We start from the raw sequence: 20967 nt of genomic DNA, 5'->3' as shown, positions 1-20967 counted from the left end.
AGACAGGAAGCCTCCCCGCCGCTGATGCGCTAGCCCGAAGAAGGGTTCGCAGCAGAGACAACACCCAGGCGGAACCGAGGAGACAATCAAAATATAAGCACGAGGCCAGGGGTAACAAAAAGAAGCCGAGGACCACCACATCCCATTCTGTGCTGCCAAGGGGCGTCTGCGGCCTTGAGGTTGAACCTGCTCCACCCTCGGCCACACCGACGTCTTCCCCACCGATTCACTGCAAAGGGGGGGTGGGGGTGGCAGTGGAGTGCGACGACCGAAACGACGAGAGCAGTCTCTCCCTTCTGTGCGTGACGGTGTGCGTCAGAGGAAGGAAAGGGAGCCCACGCACCGCTTGCTGCGTCACAGGCAGTCGTACCAGACGTCCGGTGTTCGTGTGTAGTAGCAGGATCGTGGGCCGTTCGGCTCGCGGCTGGGACGTCCAATACGAATCCAAGTTGAGCGGGACGTACGTCTCCAAAGCTGCGCCCCAGCACCCGCGCACTATTTCCCGTTTCTTTTTTTTTTTGAATGCGAAGCATTTCTTGGCGAACATTTGCCACTTTGAGAGTGTCTATCTAGTCGCCTACGTCTTGGTGCTCTCATGGTCGTTTCGTTAACTTGGCATGTACCAAAATTGGCATAGTATGACAAGAGTGTATGACGATCGTAAATGATAGGTTACATGACATGAGTGTCAGACATGCGTGCCATGTGGTTCATGAAACAGCCGCCTACGTCTTGGTGCTCTCATGGTCGTTTCGTTAACTTGGCAGGCTACCCCACCTCCCTCCCCCACAGTGCTTCGCATAACATCGATTGCCACAGAGAGTGGGATCTGCCGGCTCTCTCTCTCTCTTAATACGAATGTGTCACGTGATCAGACCCAGCGAACATGAGGGCACATCGTATTCACATAAATGCTCTTACGCTAGAACAACTCGTACGTACCAGCCAATAGTGATATTGGACATATTGTAAGCGAACGTGACCGACCAGTGGCAAAAAAAAAAAAAAAAGACCATGCACTCACCAACGGAACACCCTGAGAAATCGGCCCCGGCTTTTTGGTAACGTTATATCCTCCATAGCTCTCCCTGGGCAGCTGTTGCCCGTAGTTCACATTGATTGCGGAGAATGGAGCTCTAAGAAATGTGACATAAAACGCATTGAACCTTTGTTTGTCCCATGTGACAATCACAAATATTTTTGCTTTATTTTTCCCTTCACTATACGCTTTAAGAATTAGTCATCATGATAGAGCGCAGTGTTCCCCTATTGTCAAAAAAGAAGCAAGGGGTTGCTACCCTTTCAAAGGCGCCCTCTTTAATACAGCACTCCGAAGAGTGATGTCACAAGGTATTTCTTGACATTGATGCCAGTAATTACACATATGGTTTAGAAGGGTTCGGGCGCGAGCTACTTGGTACGGATCATTCATTTTAAAGAGCGCTAAAAAATTTAGCTGTTCATTGGGCAAAGTGTGGCTGTTCACCCCACCCAGAAGACCACATGTGCTGAGAAGGTACAGGGATCAGATAGTCAGCGAAATCTTTGAGGCATTTTCAATGTGTCAGTTGGGAGCCACTTGCGTAAGCGCCCCTTCTATAGCTAATTCCGATAAGGAGCTTAAGTTCCTTAAAAGTTAACCAGTTTGGATTATCCATATTGTGTATTTTACATTTGTATAGATTTACGTTTGTGACGTATGCACAGCAAGGGTCGACTGACGACGACTCGCCTCCCCTTTCTCTCTTACGGCCCGTTGCGAATAGCACATATTTGTGCAAGCTTCGATAAACACGTTGTTGGCAATAAGCGCTATTACCGTACTCTTCCTCGCCCGCATGTTTCTTGGCGCTGTCTAAAATGAATGACACGTACAGGGTCTCTTCAAAATTCAGCAGCACCAAAGCCACCGCTGAGCATGTAATTTCCTACAGGCATATCAATTTTTTTCCTTTTTTTTGTAAATGAAACAGGGCTAATCTGCCTCACATCACAGCATCCGCGATAACACGAGCTTTGCCAACCTCAATTTAGCAATTACTGCCCCCCCCCGCCCCCCATTTCCACTCTCCTCCCTCCTTGTGGGCTGGTCTACATAGCTCAGCCGCTGACCAACGCTACAGCTATAGTGCCACGGTACTTAACCGTATCCCCACCTCGCCGCGCGAAAAATGAGTGCGAGACAAGGAGGGGGAAAAAAAAAGAAAGAAAACGAGACGGTAGCGCACGCGTACCGCCCATTCTGCTATATAGCCGAAACCGGTGGCTGCCGCGGGCGCCGGTCCAAGGGGAGCTTTTCCCTTTGTCTCGAAGCGACGCCGCGCGAGACGCGGCCGCAGGAAACGCCCGTCGTTCGCGTACCACACGTAACCAGAAACCCCAACGCCCGCCTGCGACTCCCTCGCATTCTTTCTCCATGCAGATGGGAGAAGCGAAGGAGAACAGTGCGCGCCTGCGGAGAACGCCGGCAGCGCAGTGGCCGCGCCAATGGAGAAATAACTCATTCTCCGCTGAAGCACGCCGCCGGCTGCCAGACGGTGGAAGTCATAAACCCTGGCCGCTCTCGGCTCGCCGGCAGCGTCTCAAGGACGGACGGACGGACGAGGGGGGGGGGGTCTGAGGGCTGGCGTGGTGAACGTCCGCAGTGCGCTTTGCGCGGCGTCGAACGACGGAGGGTGTATATACGCAGACTACCACGGCACATCTACTCACGCAGCTGGACCGAGGGCATACATACAATACGGGCTCGACGCCAGCGGAAACACGGCTGAAGTTCAGCCACGAGGGTACGTGTGAAAACTGGGCCCGCGTATTCACAAAGACGTTCTGTAAATGTTGGTAGAAGAGCCAGCGCCCGCCGCGAATCGTGGTGTCGGACGTGTAGGATAAGCCCCCCCGCCCCGCCCCCACTGGCCGGTGGGGGCAAATGGCACTTGCAAACGGGAAAACTTTTGAACTTGGCCCCTGCAGTCTCGACTGTATATCGGCTAAAACGAGTGTCTGAAATTATGAGACCCAACCACATGCGTCACTTCGTTTAGTTCAGGTGCAGAAAAGGCGTCGGTATGTAGCGAGTGCGTCGGACACACTTGGCAGCGGGTGAGGAGAAGGGAAGTGAGGGAGGGTAAGGTCTCGCTATAGCGCGAATCTAGGGTTGGCAAGATCGATCAACGATCAGTCGATTAAGAATATCCCTCAGAACGATTAATCTTCATCGATGTGCACCTTTCATTTAATCGACTTAATCGATTAGACATGTTCGATTAGTCCTTCTTCGATAGTTTGACAGGAGTGGCGCGAAAGTTTTGAAATCCTACTAGAATGGCGCTGCACGAGCGGGCGACTGTGCGGCTGTGGTATAGAGCGACTGTCGACTGTTTTTCCCTAGTCCCGAGTGATGCCATGCCGAGCGCTTCCTCTCTCTGCCCCCCCCCCCCCCTCACACACACACACACACATCGCACACGCTACCACGCCTCCCGGAGCCGGAGACGTCAAATGCCCCTCGCAATACAAAGTATACTACATCAACCCAGTCGTTGATGATCGTCGTGTCATCGCGGTCCATTAAAGACGTGGCACAGCATTCGCCCCAATTTGGACCATGTTCTTGAGCGCCCGTACGTTCTCGCATGCCGGTTGTGTGGCCATTTAACAAAGGCGTCGGTTTCGCCCAAACATAGCAGCCAATGGACATGTTCTTTCCCAGAGCAGGTGGCTTAAAATCCTGAACCAGTAATTTTCTTTTCCTCGGTCCATATTGCAATTTCTTGCATACTTTATTTGGGCTTCACCTCTCACTTATGCCATTCTTCTAATTCCCTGTTAAACTGTATTGCATAGGGATTCACTAGTGCCATGTAGCTTGTTTAAGTCTGCTCCAATTGCCATTTGATAACATATCTTGTTTATATCTTCAAAGGCCACTAGTGCAACTATATTTAGTCATTAAGAAATTCAACATTATTCTTTATCAAACTTTATACACGTGTATCTTTAACTTGCTTCCACCTCACAAAGCTTAAAATAGGGTCCTACAATATTAGATAATCATTTTCCAACCTTGTTAAGGTGCCCGACAAAAAAATTCGTTTAATCAATTATTCGATGAAAAATCCCTGCATAGAAAGCGATTATTCTATTAAAGGCTAAAATGATGAATGATTAATCGTTACTCGCATAAAAGAACTCATCGACCATTCCTAAGCGCGACCTTGTGCACCCAATTACTTACGTATAGCGCATATATAGTGTGTAGCGACTGCGTGTAGCAAACGGTGGCCGATAGGAGCACATGCATGTTGAGAAACTCTCGGCGACAGTTTATCTTGAGCAGTGATTCCTTCCGAAAAAAAGAAAAAGAGAGGAAAAGAAAAAAGAAAACAATTGTCGACAACAAGAGAAGAAAGAAACAAGAGAGAAAGAAAAGCGCGGGGTGGAAGAGGGGGTGCAGGGTAAAGATAATTATGAGTAAAAATAATAATGCCCGAAATAAAATTTCGCCAGTCATTTTAATTGGATCCTTGCAGCGGCGTCCACAGGTAGGCAAGTTTTTTAGTCATGACACGGCCGACGTACAACACGCAGACTCAAGAAAAACGAGAAGGACAACACAAACGCAGTTCATTCTCGCAATTTTGTACGCGTTTTGCACGCTTGCCTTTCCAAGTGATGAATGCCTAGGAGGAGTAGATTTTAATGGAGAGAAAGGAGGAGAGGTCGGCCTGGAGAGCGTGTCTCTAGCCTGCTACTCCTAACTGGGGAATGGGGAAGTGGGAAATACAGGGAAAGGTAGGTGGCGGATGATTATGGTATGGTACAATGAGATACTATATACACGTTGGCCAATATGCGGATGCGCACTGGAGACGCAATACACTAAGAGTAATCTTGTCCATACAAAAAGTAATCTTGCCACAAAAAGTTTTTGCGCAAACACATTTCGCACTGACTACACGTCTCACAGCTTCTAGAGGCGATCGTATAAACCAGTCTCACTTAAAAAGTTCAAAAGTGCTTTTATGGCACGTTGGGCACAGTCAACACTCCTCCACGCGCCCAAAACCTTTTCTTCTGAAAAGGGGCGGGAGTCCAAGCTGTCAACTGTAGATTTGAGTTTTCTTCGTTCGGCCGCATATTGAGGGCACACGCAAAGTACGTGAATGCCTACCATCTAACTCAGCTTTGCGCCCGGCTACGCAAGATCCTACCGAATATCGACCGCGAAACAGCACAAAAACAGTAAGAGTTATGCTCAAAAAAAGTATTTGCGTTTAGCGCACAACGCGATGGAAGCTCATGTCAATTCGAATGACGTCAGCACCTAAATACAACGGGGCACGGTTACGCGCGGCAGTTGTGGACACCGAATGACGTAACAACCGTCCAAACCTACGATGCCACTCGCTACCTCTACGAGGAAGGACCAACTGCCAACAACCCGCTTTGCAGGAGCGCAGCCTTTCTTCAGTCATCAAAGGGACGTGATCGGCCACCAGACGGGAGCGAACGCCGGCGAACGATCGACGACAAAAACACGCGCACGGCACGCGTTCGTGTTGCGACGATCGTATCGACGGCGAACACACGACGAAACGCTTTTCTCAACGCATGCCGTGCAGCGCACTCCCTGCCGCCGACGGCGGCAAACAACGCACCGACAGCGCAGTTGTCACATGCGTCCGCGCCATCCCACGCCTCTTGACGACTTGGGCGAGCGCTCCGCGCCCTGAAGGAGGAGCACGGGATGGAGGTCCGCGTTCTGTTCCGCTTGCGACACCCTCCAAAACAGGGCGGCGGTCAGCGCAGCAGAACGCACGACGCGGTGCGCCGATGACCGAGCATAAGCGCGTGTGTGCGTGCGGCAGCGTCGGCACCGAAGTCCCTTCCTCCTCCCCAACCGTCCTTCATCCAGCGAGAGCCCACTGTCCCCGCGACGAACGTCGTCGGCGACGACGTCCCAGCACAATGGACGCACGACAGCGGGCCCCTTCGGCCGCAAGAAGTCGGCCATTAGGTTCTTCGGGGGCACGCGTGCTCGCGTCGGAGCTGCCCGCGTTTTCTCCGTCCTCGCTCGCCACACAACCTCAGCGCGCGGCCACCGGTCATTGTGGGCACGCAAGAAAGCGATGTGGAAGGTGGGGAGGCGCGCGGCCGCAGGACGATACAACTTGACCCATCGCGCGACGCTGCTTCTGCTGACTGCGTGCCCGAAGAGTCGCGGGGTTGGCTGGCTGCACGAAGGCCGAGGAGCGGGCCGCTCACGCACTGATATTCTTCTTCTTCTTCCTCTTTCCTTCAGTGACCGCGCCGTGTCCCATGGAACCTCGGGAGGATCGCGCCCTTGTCGCCACTGCGTTCGCCGTCTTTGTGCACGCTCCAGAGAGATCGTGCCCTTTCAATCTGTTGTAGAGGAATGGATTGCGTAGTTTTCGCTTCGCGGTTGTAAAGTTTCGGTTTCGTGATAGACGTTGCTCAGATCGTGCCACTCCTCTCCCTGTGGAAGGGTATCACTTGCGTAAAAGCGTCGCGATTTGAAACTGCAGCATAGATGTACCTTCCACGCTCGCGCGAGTGTATACTGTATACGTGCAGCTGCCGTGCGCGTGCTCGGTTTACGTATGGATTAGGTCGTGACTCGCGTATATAGAAGCCGGTACACAAGAACAAGAACCGCGCCCCTCGGTGAAGGGAGAGGGGGCGCGCGGCACGCGGTCATTACGCAAGCCACTGGAGCCCGGCTCATGTTGCACGTGCCCTTTCCCATGACGTTTAACGTGGTCAGCGAGAAAGTTAACCTGAAGATATTCAAAAAGAAACAAACCCACCGCACGACAACATTTTCCTTAAATGTGCATGCCTTATCCAACTAGGCTTGCTTTTCGAGACTTGCGCTGCAAGACCCGTACGAGTGAAAAAGACATCACGTACAGTACACGGACGCTGACAGAGACACAATCTTTACGCCGCAGACGAATGGTGGCACAACTGAACATCGACAGATCATGCTGCTTCCCGTTCACGCTCTCTCTCAAAGCAGGAAGAGAAAACGAATGCACCGTGGCATAAAGTAAACATAAGTTACACGACACGGAAACATCGACATACAGGAGCATTGTGCGCACGGGGGCCACTGAACTCTTCGCGCGGTCGTGAAGCAGAAAACAAAATTGCTTCCAGCTTCGTTTTCTATATACTGGCCACACCGCGTCGAAGGAGAGGTTCACACAAATATACGCACGCACGCACATATACGCACATAAAGAAGGGAGCACAACCCCGGAAGAATATCGAAAACAAACACGCAATCAAATCGGCGCCGCTCACGCGTGCTCCATCAAAAGCGTTCAGTACAGAGTTAACGGGTCGGCCGAGAGGAGGCACTTGAAACATCCTTCGCCCCGCATTAAACCGTTCGCGCGGCAGCGCGGCTCAATCTTTCGCATTAGCGCCGTCCAACGCGTTCGCGCGAAGGGCGACGAGGCTCCGCACGTCAACTGTTTAGGCACGCTGCGCCGCTTCCGCGGCCTGCATCGGACGCTATCGCGGCACCCAATGTGCCTACCTGTATGTGCCTGCGTACATGTATGTGTGTGTCTGCGCGCGTGTGTGTGCTTGTGTGAGTTTGTGTGAGTGCTTTTGCGTCTCTGCTGTGCGGCTATCTGTTTGTATGTGTCTGTGTCATCGGTATCTGAGCTCGCGCGCACGCACATGTTCTCCCTCTCTCTCTCTCTGTGCGTGCTTCGGCAATGGCGAAACGCAGCAAGAAGCGAACGCGATCATCCGCTCGGATTCCAGGTCTCCCGCGCGATTTGCGCTGTGCCAACGAGGAACAGGTTTCTGCCGCGCGCGCGAGTGAGAGAGCGGCTCCAGATCGCAGATCGCTCGTGGCCGTGCAAAGATATGAGGCCCGCTGCCGCCGCCGCGGGCAGCCACGACGAAGCCAGCGAGGCCGTCGCTGATCTTGCATGACCTCCCGCGGGCACTTCTCGTTTTTTGCTCTCTCTTCCTTCCTTCCTTCCTTCCTGACCGAAGGGTTCGCTGCTCGCCTGTGCAAACACAAACATACCGCAGGCACTCGACGGGTCCCTGTGCATAACTATCGACGGCGCCAGTATCTATATAGCTGCGCATGGGAAAGCTGTGGCTGCGAGTGTTTAAAGTAGGACAGAATACAGCTCTTGATTAGTGTGCCATGGCGCCGTCTCCGGTGAAATCCTTCCGTTAGTGGTGGACATCCTTCTATCGGTCGGCCTTATGTCCTGAGCGTATATAATTTCATTTGTCATCGCATTCACATATAGCAGGATGCCAGATCCCCGTGTCACCGCGCAAACCTCTTCAGCTTTCACTAAACAGCCTCTCTTCGTGTTTCTCTCACCATCACGTGCTCTTATACTGGGGCCCTCAGTTAGCAAAGACCATGTGTAATAGCCCTTCTAAGCGGGCAGTTTTCTTTCCATACACATTATATAAAACGAACTGTAAGCGATTTGCCTTTTCTGCGGCAGACAAGGCTCGTGCTTGTCAATGACAGTGGAATTGCTCACGACTAGCCCCTCCCCGAAATTGTCGATTCTCGTGTTTTTCTTTTTCTTATTTGTTACCACGCACCATATTTCGTTCAATGCATAAGCCCAGAAAAATCGTCTCTCGCACATGTCCGGGTTTTAAATCTGTATTTCTGCCGTCGCCGTCGCCATAAGGTTCCGTATAAAGTCCAAGGGCGATAACACCGTTGCCGTGCGCCCTACACCGTATGTGCGACTGAAAGTTTGCGAGAGTAGCCGACGATCGCGGCTCAATCTCGCCTGCGCGAAAGATACGAAAGCAGGGAGGAGGCGCGCCGTCTTCCGTCGCGCGCGAGGCACCCCATGTTGCGAGGCGCCGGAAGGAGGTGAGGGACGGGGGGGTTCTACTCGGGCTGCAACTGCGCATGTGGCGGCTCCGCGGGGTCGTATCTTGAGAACGATCTGCGTTGGGGGCAGAGTCTAGGTGCGTCGGCGGCTCGTAGCTTTGTGCCTGCTGTGTTCTCGGCGCTCACTTTTCGTTGAATCGAAGGTTACTTCGCTCGGTGCTGCTGCCGCGTTTCCTCACGCCTGCAGCGTTTTGACAGCGAGTTTCCGCGGTCATCGAATGAGATGTGCACATGTTCCTTGTGCGCCCGTCACATCATGCTTGTTAATTAGGTTATTATGCCTACACTCTTAAACAAATGTACACCCTTTGGGGTGTATATTTGCCCCACAACAATAATCGTCATGTCTTGCTTGCGTTTCCTTTCTTGAAAACGCTACGCTCGCTATTTTCCTGTCCAGAATGCTCTGTCATGCTGATAAAGCGCGTGCCGTTCGTGACGTGAAGTACCGGGCTCGCAGCGTTAAAGAAAGGAAATGTGGACAAGACAGACGACGATTATTGTTGTGTGGCAAGATACGACCCAAAGGGTGTAATTTTGTTTAAGAGTGTATGTTCGCAAGTTTATATGGCCGATAAAACTACCATCCTCACTTCGTATAGCTGTTTGCTATTGCAATCGATGCTTCACCTTTCGGGCGAAACTTGGCCTTTTTGATAGTGAGAACCATGTGGCAGCAGTGTATAGCGGCAACGCGACGTATATTCCATGTCGACTGAGTAGTCAAGCAAATGTCTCGAGTATAAGTGAGTGTGTCCTCGGCAAGCACTCATTTACACAGCTTAATATAGTTGTTCCTTACGTTTGAAACCGTATCATACTGTCAGGCTTTGAATGTATGCAACAAAATATTTCGAGAACTCAATGTAGCGTGCACTGTATGTCAGTAACTGCCTGTCTCAACACTGGACCAGAGGGCATGAAAAGAAGACAAAAGAAAAGATAGAAGAAGAAGAAAGAAGAAATAAAGACACCCAAAAAACATTGATGTCGATATTCGATACAATTTAAAGATATAATTTAGGGTATTTTAATGTTTGTCGAAGTAGTGCACTAATTAGCGCGCACCGGCGCCATTTCACTGTAAACAATACACCGCATACATAAATACACTGCATGCAACAAACGAGAAGGAGCAGGCGGTTGCAGCGGCCACAGTATAGGGTATCCGAAAAAAATGAATATATATATATATATATATATATATATATATATATATATATATATATATATATATATATATATATATATATATATATATATGCGTGTGTGTGAGGCTTGCACTGCCCGCTCTTCGAATATACGAGGCTCGCTGATCTGGCGAAACGCGGGGAGAAAGCAACTTAAGCCAGCGGCGGTAAAAAAGAAAAATAGGAGAGAGAGAGAGAGAGAGAGAGAGAGAGAGAGAGAGAGAGAGAGAGAGAGAGAGAGAGAGAGAGTAAAACATCTTTATTAATAATATCTGAATGGCGAGAGCAGTGTGGGAGGAACCCTCAGTCCAGGGTCCCTAAGATGATATAAAAGTGAGAAAAATAAAGCTAAGTTCGACTTCATAAAAAGCACGGCGAAACTTTGCCAAACTGAAACACACTTCATCCCTTCGTCGGAACATGTGCACACGTTGTTCAATATCGAAAACGGGAATTAAGCTTCGTTACAGAGTGCCAAGAGCGCGGCCATAGTACATGCATGGTCCACTGAATGACATATGAAGAACACACTGTCAAGTCTGCTTATTGATGGGGTTCAACACCTATAGGAGCACCGAAGGCGCATGCGGCAACCCACTGGAGATCTCCGGATTCGTCTTGCCCACTTAATTTTTTTTTATTGCTGTTCTTTAACGAGCACCCAAAGCGCGGTAGGCGAGTATTCGTGGCCTCTATGCCCCGATGGCAAAGCGACTGCCACGACCGGGAATCGAACCCACGGCCTCGTGTTCTTCGCAAACACAGCGCCACAGCCACTGAGTCGCCACGCAGCAGATGTCGAATCGCAAGAACTCGGCCTCGGTGGAATTGCGCCTCCTTTCATGTGGTACCATCCAGGACCACGCAGAAAGTTATCAACACGCATTACCGGACACGTATTATACTTGCATCATCAAGCTCTACGCCTGATGCTCTCGGCATTAACAAATTTCTTTAGTTTACCGAGATGAGTGCTCGATGGGCTGTATATGTTAAATTGCGGGGTTTGATGTCCCGAAAATGCACAGCGGGTTACAGGCGACCCAGCTGTGGAGGTCTCGGAAGGAAGGACGACCGCCTGCTGGGGGTCTCTAACGCGAGCGTTAATTCTGGCATTTCGTCCCTATATCTATAAACTCGGTCGCCGTGGCCTGTATACGGGCTATGGCACCATGAATTTTGGCAGCTGCCTAACTGATCACGCCGTGCGCAAAAACACATAAGAGCTCTGCCGTGTCATAGACTGACCAGTGGCTATAGTTACCCCGCATCCAAAAAACTTATCTTATACGTAAGAGCCTTTCCCCAGGATCGAGTCATGCCGCGTTCGCGGGCGTGCGCCGTTCCTATAATAGTGATCGGCGCGATATGTAACGACACAATCACCGCGAGGATCGCCAAACGCAGGCAGCGCATATGCAAGATAAGTTCTGTCAATACGGGCCTACGTATGCATCTAAGCGCTATGAAAAAAAAAAACAAAAAAAAAATACGATAAGGCCGAGACTACGCACAGCGAAGGCGCGGACCGTGCACTCGTGAAAAGAACGGGAGCGCGTGCCCGCAGGCCAAGAGGGAGCATTCACTTTTCACCCACGTCACTCGCTGCTTTGATTAAGCCACGACCCCTCCAGTACGCCCAAGTGACTGGTATCCCAGACAATACAGCGATGCAAACACGAGTGACGTATCTGTGCTACGTCAAGAGACGCCTCGCTAGCACGGCGGCGAGTAGCCGGCGCTGAAGCAAGTCCTCGGCGCCCGACTTCGAACCTCCCCCTCACGGCACGACCGACGCCCGGTCCACGCTCTTCCACAAATTTCTCCAACGAGCGCATCGCAACGCACCTCGGCCAACCTCGATCCAGCATCGCTGTTCTCGAGGGTGCCGTCTTCATCTGAAACGCATACACAGACACGCATTCGGCCCCACGCCGCCTGTCAACGTCGACGGGAGAAGTCGCGCAAGAGGTCGCGCTGTCTTTGCGTATACGCAAACAAGCCACGGCCTCAAGCCGAAGCTGCAGCGTGCTAGGTGCCCGCACGCACGCTCGGCCCGCCCGCCTGCCTCGGCGTTGGAAACAGCCTCAACGCCTTGACACCCAAAGGAACGGCGTTCGCCGTTCTTGCTGCGCTAGCTGCTCCGACAGATATCAAACCTCGCCGCGCGGCGTGCTCGTGTATACACGTAACACGCAACCCCGCCGCCGCGGGAGCGAGGGACCACGGCGGCGTGACGGAGGTTTCGCACTGCCCGTTACGCTGGATAACGAACTGGACGGCTTCCTCGTGACCGCATCGGGACACGCCTTGTCCAAACGAAGGACAAGGTCCCCCCCCACCATCGCTTCCCCGTTCGGCGCACACGTCGAGCTCTATCGGGCGTGCATTGTTGCCCGCGTGCACGGACCGCGGCCGACGCACGCGTCGACTACTTATACGCTCTGCGTATGCGTGCCGAATCGCAGCGGGGATTCCGCGCAGACACGCTCGCAGCGGTCACAACTGACACAAGCGGGGGTCCGTGACATAGGCGGTCGCGGTTGCGAAGAAAAAAGTCAACGCACCGAGGGGAAGGCGTTGACTCCGCCCCGACGCCTTATCAACACAGCTCCCTTTTTCAATTGAGCCGAGGACTAACCGCCCAACAACGCCCCCGCCTTTTGTATTTGCGCTAATGCCAGCTTACTATTGTGACGCACCCACAATGAACAAAGTCGTAACAACGGAAGTGAGGATCACGTTGGTAGTGAGGCCTTGTCGTAAATAGCACTTTCGGACTCCCTTTCCTGAGGGCCGATTAATTTATTCAATTCTGAATAGCATTGGAAATGCTGGCAGGAATTATGTTACAAAGTCGCGTAGGCGTCCCGAATCTCGGAATGGATTAATTATGATGATGATGATAAATTATTGGCATGTCCTTTCAAACTGCGTGGTGACAAATAGTCATCTGGCTTGCTTAAGTTAATCAGGTACTTTCTACATGCTTTTCATTCTAGCCATTTTTGTATACAATTCCTTAATCTTTTTTCTGTCCCTCAAAACTTCTCTACCTTGTACTTACCTATGCATGTAGCGGATCCGGCCGTATCAATCTCTTCCCTGCTTTCTTTCTCCCGATACTCTAAACGTCTCTTGCTTATCTCGACTGCTGACCGGTTGACGTTTCCATCCCCTCTAAGTCCAAGCTGTTCAGGAAGGTGCACGGTATACCTACGGGTCTCGCTAGGTGAATACTTTCGCATTCCGTATCTGATGAGTAGTTCCGTAATTTTTTGTTGCAGCAGACACATGCCTTATCTTGTTGCGAATATTCGCCCCAGTACGTTTTTGTCTTTAGGCAACCATTGCGAGCCTCAGATAACAAGGACACTTCCCTTTGTGTTATCGTACAGCTTTCTCTTCTAGTTTATTTCTTCCCGTTGTCGTAAATCTCCGTGGTCTTTTTTGTTTCCATATTAGAAAGTTTTAGGTTAGGGGACGTCCTTAACGTCTAAGTACACGAGCGCTTTCCGCCTTTTGCCCGCACTGAAACACTGCGGCCACGGTCGGGAATCGAAACCGCGGCGTCGTGCTAGGAAGCAGAACCCCACAACCACCGATACAACATGGCTAATGACGTACTTGGCCAGACTGATCTAACAATTTGAGCTCCTGGTTTAATTTCTCAAGGCTGTTACGTCCGAGATGCGTTTTTCGCACCCTTTTACTCGTATTTAACTTTTTTTTATTTGTTACACATACATGCACGAGGTACAAGAGGCTTCAGATACAATATGTCACGAACCACTGCAAGCACTATGCGTGCGAATTGAAAGCAAAATTATCTTGGTTACACATTTAGGGTAACGTACATATGACACATGCGAGGCTTCAGACAAGATGCACCACGAACCGTAGCAGACGCTAAGTATAGCTTGCCATCGCTATAGTAAAAGAAAGCAACGAAGCCATCTTTTTTTCCCCTCTCTTTTGTTGAATTCGTCCTTTCGCTGACGCCTGTTGCTGCAAAAGGGGTCTTGCATAACGCGGACACCTGGCAGTGATACCAGCTCCGCTTTCAAGCAGCACAAAAGGAAACTAACCAAAAAAAAAAAGAAATAACAGAAAAAGGAAAGATACACTGACGAAAACACGCTCACCCGGCTCACGAAGCAACGACAAAATAAAAACGCACGCGACGCCTGACTTTCGTAATTCTGAACAAAAAATGAGAAACAAAGTACGGAAAGTAAAATTAAAGGGGAAAGAAATGTCGCGGTTGACGACCGCTCCACATCCACGCACACTCCAAGTCTGGGTTCACGCTTTTGAGAAAAGGACAGTAGGAATTCTGAAAGAACACCAAGCGTCTCATGTGAAGACTAATAAGATAACTTTGAGGGCCACTTGCAGTTTCCATTTCTTTTTTTTTTTTTTTTTGTTCTCGCAACTTTCGAATCGTGCACTGACGCAAGAACAGCGAAAAGAAAAAGTAGAAGCGACGTGCAAAAAAAAAAGAAGAAATAAACAAAATAACCGAGGTGTCCTCGTTTAGCGCTTCCATGCAGCGTATCGTTTTCGGGCGAAAGGGAAACGTGCTTGCTCACGAGAAGGTATAGGAACGGCAACATGCGCGTTTTTACTACACGTACGTTTCTCCGCGCTTCGCGTTAGGGTCACGACAGCGATTCACACATTACGCTGCAAGCGGGCACACTCTGTAGGGGGATGTCGTGAACCCAGAAGTGAAATTAGGCAGCAGGAAATAAATGAAAAAAAAAAGAAAGAAGCAGATGCGCGCGAATTCTTGTGCTCGCTACACTCGATTATGCGACGCCTTACCTCAGAGACGCGCATGAAGTCATAAATATGAGTATGCCGTTTAGCTGCCGTCGGTTCACTGACTCAGCGCGGCATTCAGGTCATATATTAGAATGCCCCAAGAACACATTAGCGTACGGTTACGTACGTCGGGATCGCGTTTTTTTTTCTCCTTTCTTTTTCTTTTTCTTCTTTCTTTCTTATGTGTGCGTGTGTGTGTTATTTTGCTCTAAACGCGTAGTGCGCTGAGGTATATGCTACATACTTGATTGTTCTTGGTGGTGGTGAGGAGGGGTGACCGACATTCTTTGTCTCTTTAATGTATATTTCCTATTCCCCGAAGCTTCTTTCTTTTTCTTCCTAATTTCTCCCTTTCGAGGCTCTACACAATGCTGCAACCCCAAGTCTTCGGATTACGGGAAAAAAAACTTCTTACGCTATATATATAGAACTGTTTGTAACAGCAGATGCCGTTCTAACATGACGTTGGACATAAGATCAGTAACCGATGAATCAAACACCTTCGTTTGTAGGCTAGCTCGTAGGCCGTATGTCATACGAACGACATGCTTTGCGAATTAGACCCCTTTATTTAGGGTATTTATACGGCGAGATGTGTTCATTCGATTTACATTTATAGGTTTCCTGCATCCGCTTCTCACTCCGTGCTCCACATGGGGTGCGTAAAGTACTTTAATAAATGAAAATATACGTGCGGATACCACGACGTCAATTATCGTCAATGTTTCCCTGGAATGCATGGTACAACAAAATTTATGATTGACCTTATTTTTTATCGAAGGCTGGAACTAGGCTGTGGATCAAGCCCCGTTCTCCAGGACAAGGGTTTGCATCGGTCGTTAAGGTGAAGACCAAGATTTTGACACTGTCAATGCGAGTGGCATTGTCAAAAGCTGTTTGTTCCTGGCAATTTTTCAACGCTAATGATTTTCTTTTCTTGATGCCACGAGTTTTGTCTCTTTGAGTCACACTCGCCTAAAAAAAATATGAAAAGAAAGAAAGAAAGAAAGAAGGAAAGGAAGAAAGAAGGAAAGAAAGAAAGAAAGAAAGAAAGAAAGAAAGAAAGAAAGAAAGAGTAGGCAACGACCTGGCTGCACTCCGGGTGAAGGCAACAGATAGAGAAAGAGATCAGTGGCAAAGTTTGCAGATTGAACTGCTTTAATTAAAGCCACAACGACGAAATTTCGCGTTCACTGACCTTCAGCGTCCTTCAGTACGGTTGCAAGAAAAAAAGAACTCGCTACTCTTTCTCTTTTTTTAATACTCAACTATATGTTTTACAGCACCTCTAAAGAAACTGCGAGAACTTATAGACTCGAGTAAATCGCTGGAAACCATTCTGCCGCGTAGCACTCTCACAGAATTCGAGAACAGCTCTACAAAACAACACTTCTAATTCGGAGAAGCGCTTTTTTTTTATCCCTTCCTCTCCCGCGAATCTCGCACGATTCGATTCGCATTTCACCCGGTTTCGAAAGAGAAGCGCTATATCCTCGTCGCCGACATTCCGCAATCCCGACGTGTCGGAGTCTCTTTTCCTCTCTCTCTCTCTCTCTCTCTCTCTCTCTCTCTCTCTCATCTCGCTGGTCTGTCGCGCCTTCGAGCAGCACGCGGGGGTGCCTGTCCAATGCTCGTATAAAGGCTACATAGGGGACGCGCGCGGATAAAATACCAGGCCGCGTCATGAGCCCGCGTCAAGAGCGGCGTCTCTTTTGTCTCGACGACCTCTTCGCCCCCCCCCCCCCCCCCCCAATGCCCCACTCTGAATTGGACGCAGACACGCTGCTATCGACTAAGAAATCTGTGTCACGCGAGCGTATACGCGCGACCCGCGAGGGCGCCGCGCAGAAAGCGACAGCGGACTTTCGCTAACACGCTTTCATTCAAGGCTCGCAGAAATGCGCTACATACGTGTAGCCGAGAAACTGCGATACGTGGTCCACTGTTAGAGGGATACACTCGCCATGTGCGACTCTCACTTTCCTGGCGCGCTCTGTAGCCGCAAGTGTTGGAGGAAGCTATACGTCATTGCGCGACGGCACAGGGGCGTGTATATAGGAAGGTGCCACCAGCCCCACCGCGACCAAGAGTTAATGCGCTTCGCACCTATAAAACCAGAGGTATGTCGGCTGATCGCGAACCGAAGTGGCGAATCGATGAGCCGTCAAATGCAGTTGAACGAGACGTCATCACCGCTGTGCAACATCACCTTTTATGGTACCGGTCATTTAATGTCGTTGTCGTACGATTTATGGAAAAAAAAAAGTACTCAACTGTGGCTCAAGATACGTCATACGATCAGCATAACCTATTCTTTCCAGGTCGACGTCTGATTTTTCGTGCATGACTGAGCGTGATAAAAACATAATAAAAAATAACAGAGCAGCGTGCTCGAGGTCTCGCGTGTCCAGCGAGTTGGTAATGAGGCCACTGACTGATAAAAAGTTTGGGAACGACTGTAGCCCGCGTTAACGCTCGGCATTGATAATTTCATCAGCTCGTTAATTGCGTTCCCAATGCGGCGTGGTATAGGTACATATGCAGCAGGCGGTGGGAAAGCCGTTGGATACGCGCTGCCAGTGCGCCTTGCCAACGTGCGCGCAGCACAAAGGGCGTAACAGGAAAGGCCAGGTAAACACTTAGGCTTTTGTGTATTTCTTGTTTTTTTTTTTTCCTGTTTTTATCCGCTACATGCCTCGTCGTTGCGTGCTGAGAAGGAAGAAGCTCCGCATACTTTTCGTGGCTGGAACGAGGATCGTCTCGACGAACACGGCGCTAGAAAATTACGTGTTCCCGCTGACGTTCAACACAGAATAGAATTCTCTTCCTTTTTCTGTAGGGCAGGCTATACGAAAGGACCACACAGCGCATCTTTCTAACGAAGAAAACTTGCAAAGAGGGTGGTTGGTTTTGCATAATGACCGCAAATGTATCCACGTTCCTCTCGTGTTTTCACCGCGTTCTGTCCTGACTCCTTAATGAGCGCAATCATTAACGTTGTTTATGCACCCTACGACAGGTCGCTCGCGGAAGCGTGCACGATTTCGGGCGCTTAGCACCGACGTGCAAAAAAAAAAAAAAAAAAGAGCAGAAACTGTCGCGCACGTGAAACACGAACACAGGCGCGCAAAATGCACGCATTTTGTTGGTGGTCGTCAAATAAAGGAGTCCTTGGTTTCCCTACACAAGGTGTGGAGATTCGCACGATTAAGTTCAAATCAACCGCATTTATGTTAACCATTTCAGAGTGCAACTCCCCATTTCACTGTCCTGATTTGAACGGTTCTCTTCGGTCTCAATATATATATAACCCGCAACGCGTGCATCATCGACATTTGCGTCTCTCGGCTTTGTAATAAATTTCAAGAACTGCTGCCAGGCGTAGCTACACAACCTATAGCTACAGTAACTTATAGTGCAAATTGCTTGACAGACACAAATACAAAAGAAAGGACTGTATCATTACTATGCCACTTTATAATTTACCATGGTTAAATGCGAGTCCAACAAGCCCAACAATCAGTCCTACTGAAGGCGCTACGCATGCGAGGCCAAAAAAGTTTGACTGAGCGTTCAGCATGCCAATCCACCTGTCGTGACATCGCTTATATTAAGTTGTTTGCACGTGATCGTCGAGTGCACATTTGACCACATAATTCGCCATGTCTGAAGGACGCACGAAGAAAATATGATTCGTGTTTTCCTGCGCAATCCACAACGAACACCAATCAATAACGGTCGCGGCGCGCATGCGCAAGTCGACCGAGCTGGAGGCGTAACGCTAGACGAAACGCATATCTGCTGATCACGACCATATGAAGTCAAAGAAAGCAGAGTGGAAATTGCTAATTGTTTTAATTGAAATGTAGAAATTATAAGATAAAGGGCAATGAATTTGGACGAAAAAAATTGACCCGTCGCCGCGGTGGGACATGAAGCCACATCGCCTCAACTGGAAGATGCCGGTTCGACTCCCCCCGATGGCAAGTTGTATATCCGTTCTGCAACTACTATTAAAACAAACCGATAATTTGCCTAATGATTTCCTTCGCTTCGTTATGTGTTGGCTTCACATGATTGCGGCTGGCAAAAAAAAAAAAAAGAAAAGAACAGGCCCCTGGGTTCCCTGCTTCTTCTCGTTCATATCTGCTGATTAGGAACGTTCGGGTTCATACTGGTCCGTCATCGTCCTGGAAACGCCAGGCTTGGCAAATATTAAGCGACAGACTTCTGGCGCGACATAGTAACTGAGTCCGTGTTCACAAAAGGCTCTTACGCTTGCATTAAGAGAAAACGTCAGCCAATCTTGATGCTAGACGTACTATTTAGCGAAGGAGGCAAGCCAATGGCAAAGAGAACTTACGAACGAATAGCTTTGTGAATATGGCCTCCGATGTTTCGTGTCAAACCCTTGGACAAGGAGATGGGGAAAAAAGAAGACAAACATGCAGGCTTGGGTAAACAAACAAGATTCCGAATTCTCGAGTCGACAGAAACACGAATATAAAGTTCGGGATCAACTTGACGCTCAAGGAGGTTGACAACCTTGACCTGGATGGGATGTTTACAAACTACTATCGAGGACGACTGAAACTCTGCAACGCGAAATGTCAAACCCTAAGATTTTGATAAAAGGTGCATATGGGCCTTTGTGCGAGATCCATCAACAAGATATGCGCATTCTTTGCGTTCGTGTTTAAAGATACCTGTTCGTGTTTCACTTATGCACAACAATGCATTCCTTATAGTGTGACGTAACAATGCCTCCATTAAAATATTTATTCGGTTTCCGCGACCTGCCACTTTCACAGATCGATCTGAATGAAGTATACGGTAAATTATACAAAAGTTATAGTTCGTCACCTTGTTTTTTGAGCAGAAGTTTCTTGCATTTATTAGGTTTGTCCATAACAATAGCGCTCAGCATTAAGGCAGGTCTAATTTCTTGTGTTTTGGTTACGTAAAACTTTAGCAAACATCGTCAAATGGTCCTGCAGTTCAGCAGTGCAGGTCGGAGCCCGAAACATCAATACTCTTAGCACAATACTGCACGAATAGTTTTTTGCTCTCGATTCCGAGGCATGAATCGTTCGTTTTGGTACTACCAAGTCAGAATAACCTCAATTCATCATTAGTGCAAGCTGATTCCCGCGCTTGGTACGAGCCACAAGAACTTCCTTAAAGAACTGTTCCGACCAAATATCCTGATGGGTAGTACGAGCAGTCAGCCCTAATCCTCAAACGATTGACTAGACAGAGGAACACAGGCTCGACATGCCAAAAACCGCTGCAAAGTTCATCGAGTCGCGCGCATTGCGAAGGCATTATTAGACGTTCCATAATGAAAGGTGTCGTTCACCACCACCGTCATCAATATCATCGTCTATTAACTTGCACCTGTTTACAAACGCTTAAGTTTTTACACATCAGCTACGTTTCAGCTTCTATCCCATTTCTTGAAGGGGGAGAAGTCCAGCCAGATTGAATTTCCCTCGTAAAACTTACCTGCGGGGGCCTGTTTGCACGGGCGCCTACCAGCTGGCACAATGACAAGATGTCGGACTTCAGTTAGGGGTGAAAGTCAACAACCGCTTATCAACGGAGCAAATACGCTGCTTTGAGGACCTTTTGTGGCACAGACTAAATTATTACTGCCTTTATGCCGCTTACGGCTCCAGTCTCTTGACATTCAACATGCACGTATCTATATTGACTGCAGTAGAGCCTCAATAAAACCGTGAGTTTGCATTGAGAATGACTCTTTCCTACCTGTAAATTAGCTTGCGGCCTGTCGACAATCACGCCATCCGACAAGTAAATATTTCGGCTTAGCACATTCCCGACGGGCTTAATGTAGGGTAATTTTGAATAACAGAGCCATATCACGTACATTGATAGTCATGTCATAATACCAAGCGCGGATATAAGTTTTTCAAGCGGCATTCTACAGTCATGTCGTTTGTGACGCAGGAACCAGCTTAGAAGGGTCCACAGAGTTCCCGCGGAACAATAAGTGGAACGAAAGCCGACTGT

At 49.3% G+C, this 20967-nt stretch overlaps 1 protein-coding gene across 1 annotated transcript in view; it reads right to left on the bottom strand.

Annotated features, from left to right (window-relative positions):
* Nucleotides 1–20967, bottom strand: part of LOC142579594 (uncharacterized) — a 160626-nt gene that overhangs the window by 138530 nt on the left and 1129 nt on the right. The gene's annotated exons all lie outside the window — the stretch shown is intronic.

This window comes from Dermacentor variabilis, chromosome 4, assembly GCF_050947875.1.
Source record: "Dermacentor variabilis isolate Ectoservices chromosome 4, ASM5094787v1, whole genome shotgun sequence".
In the NCBI taxonomy this organism is placed as follows: Eukaryota; Metazoa; Arthropoda; class Arachnida; order Ixodida; family Ixodidae; genus Dermacentor; species Dermacentor variabilis.
This window is presented reverse-complemented; position numbering and strand designations above follow the sequence as displayed.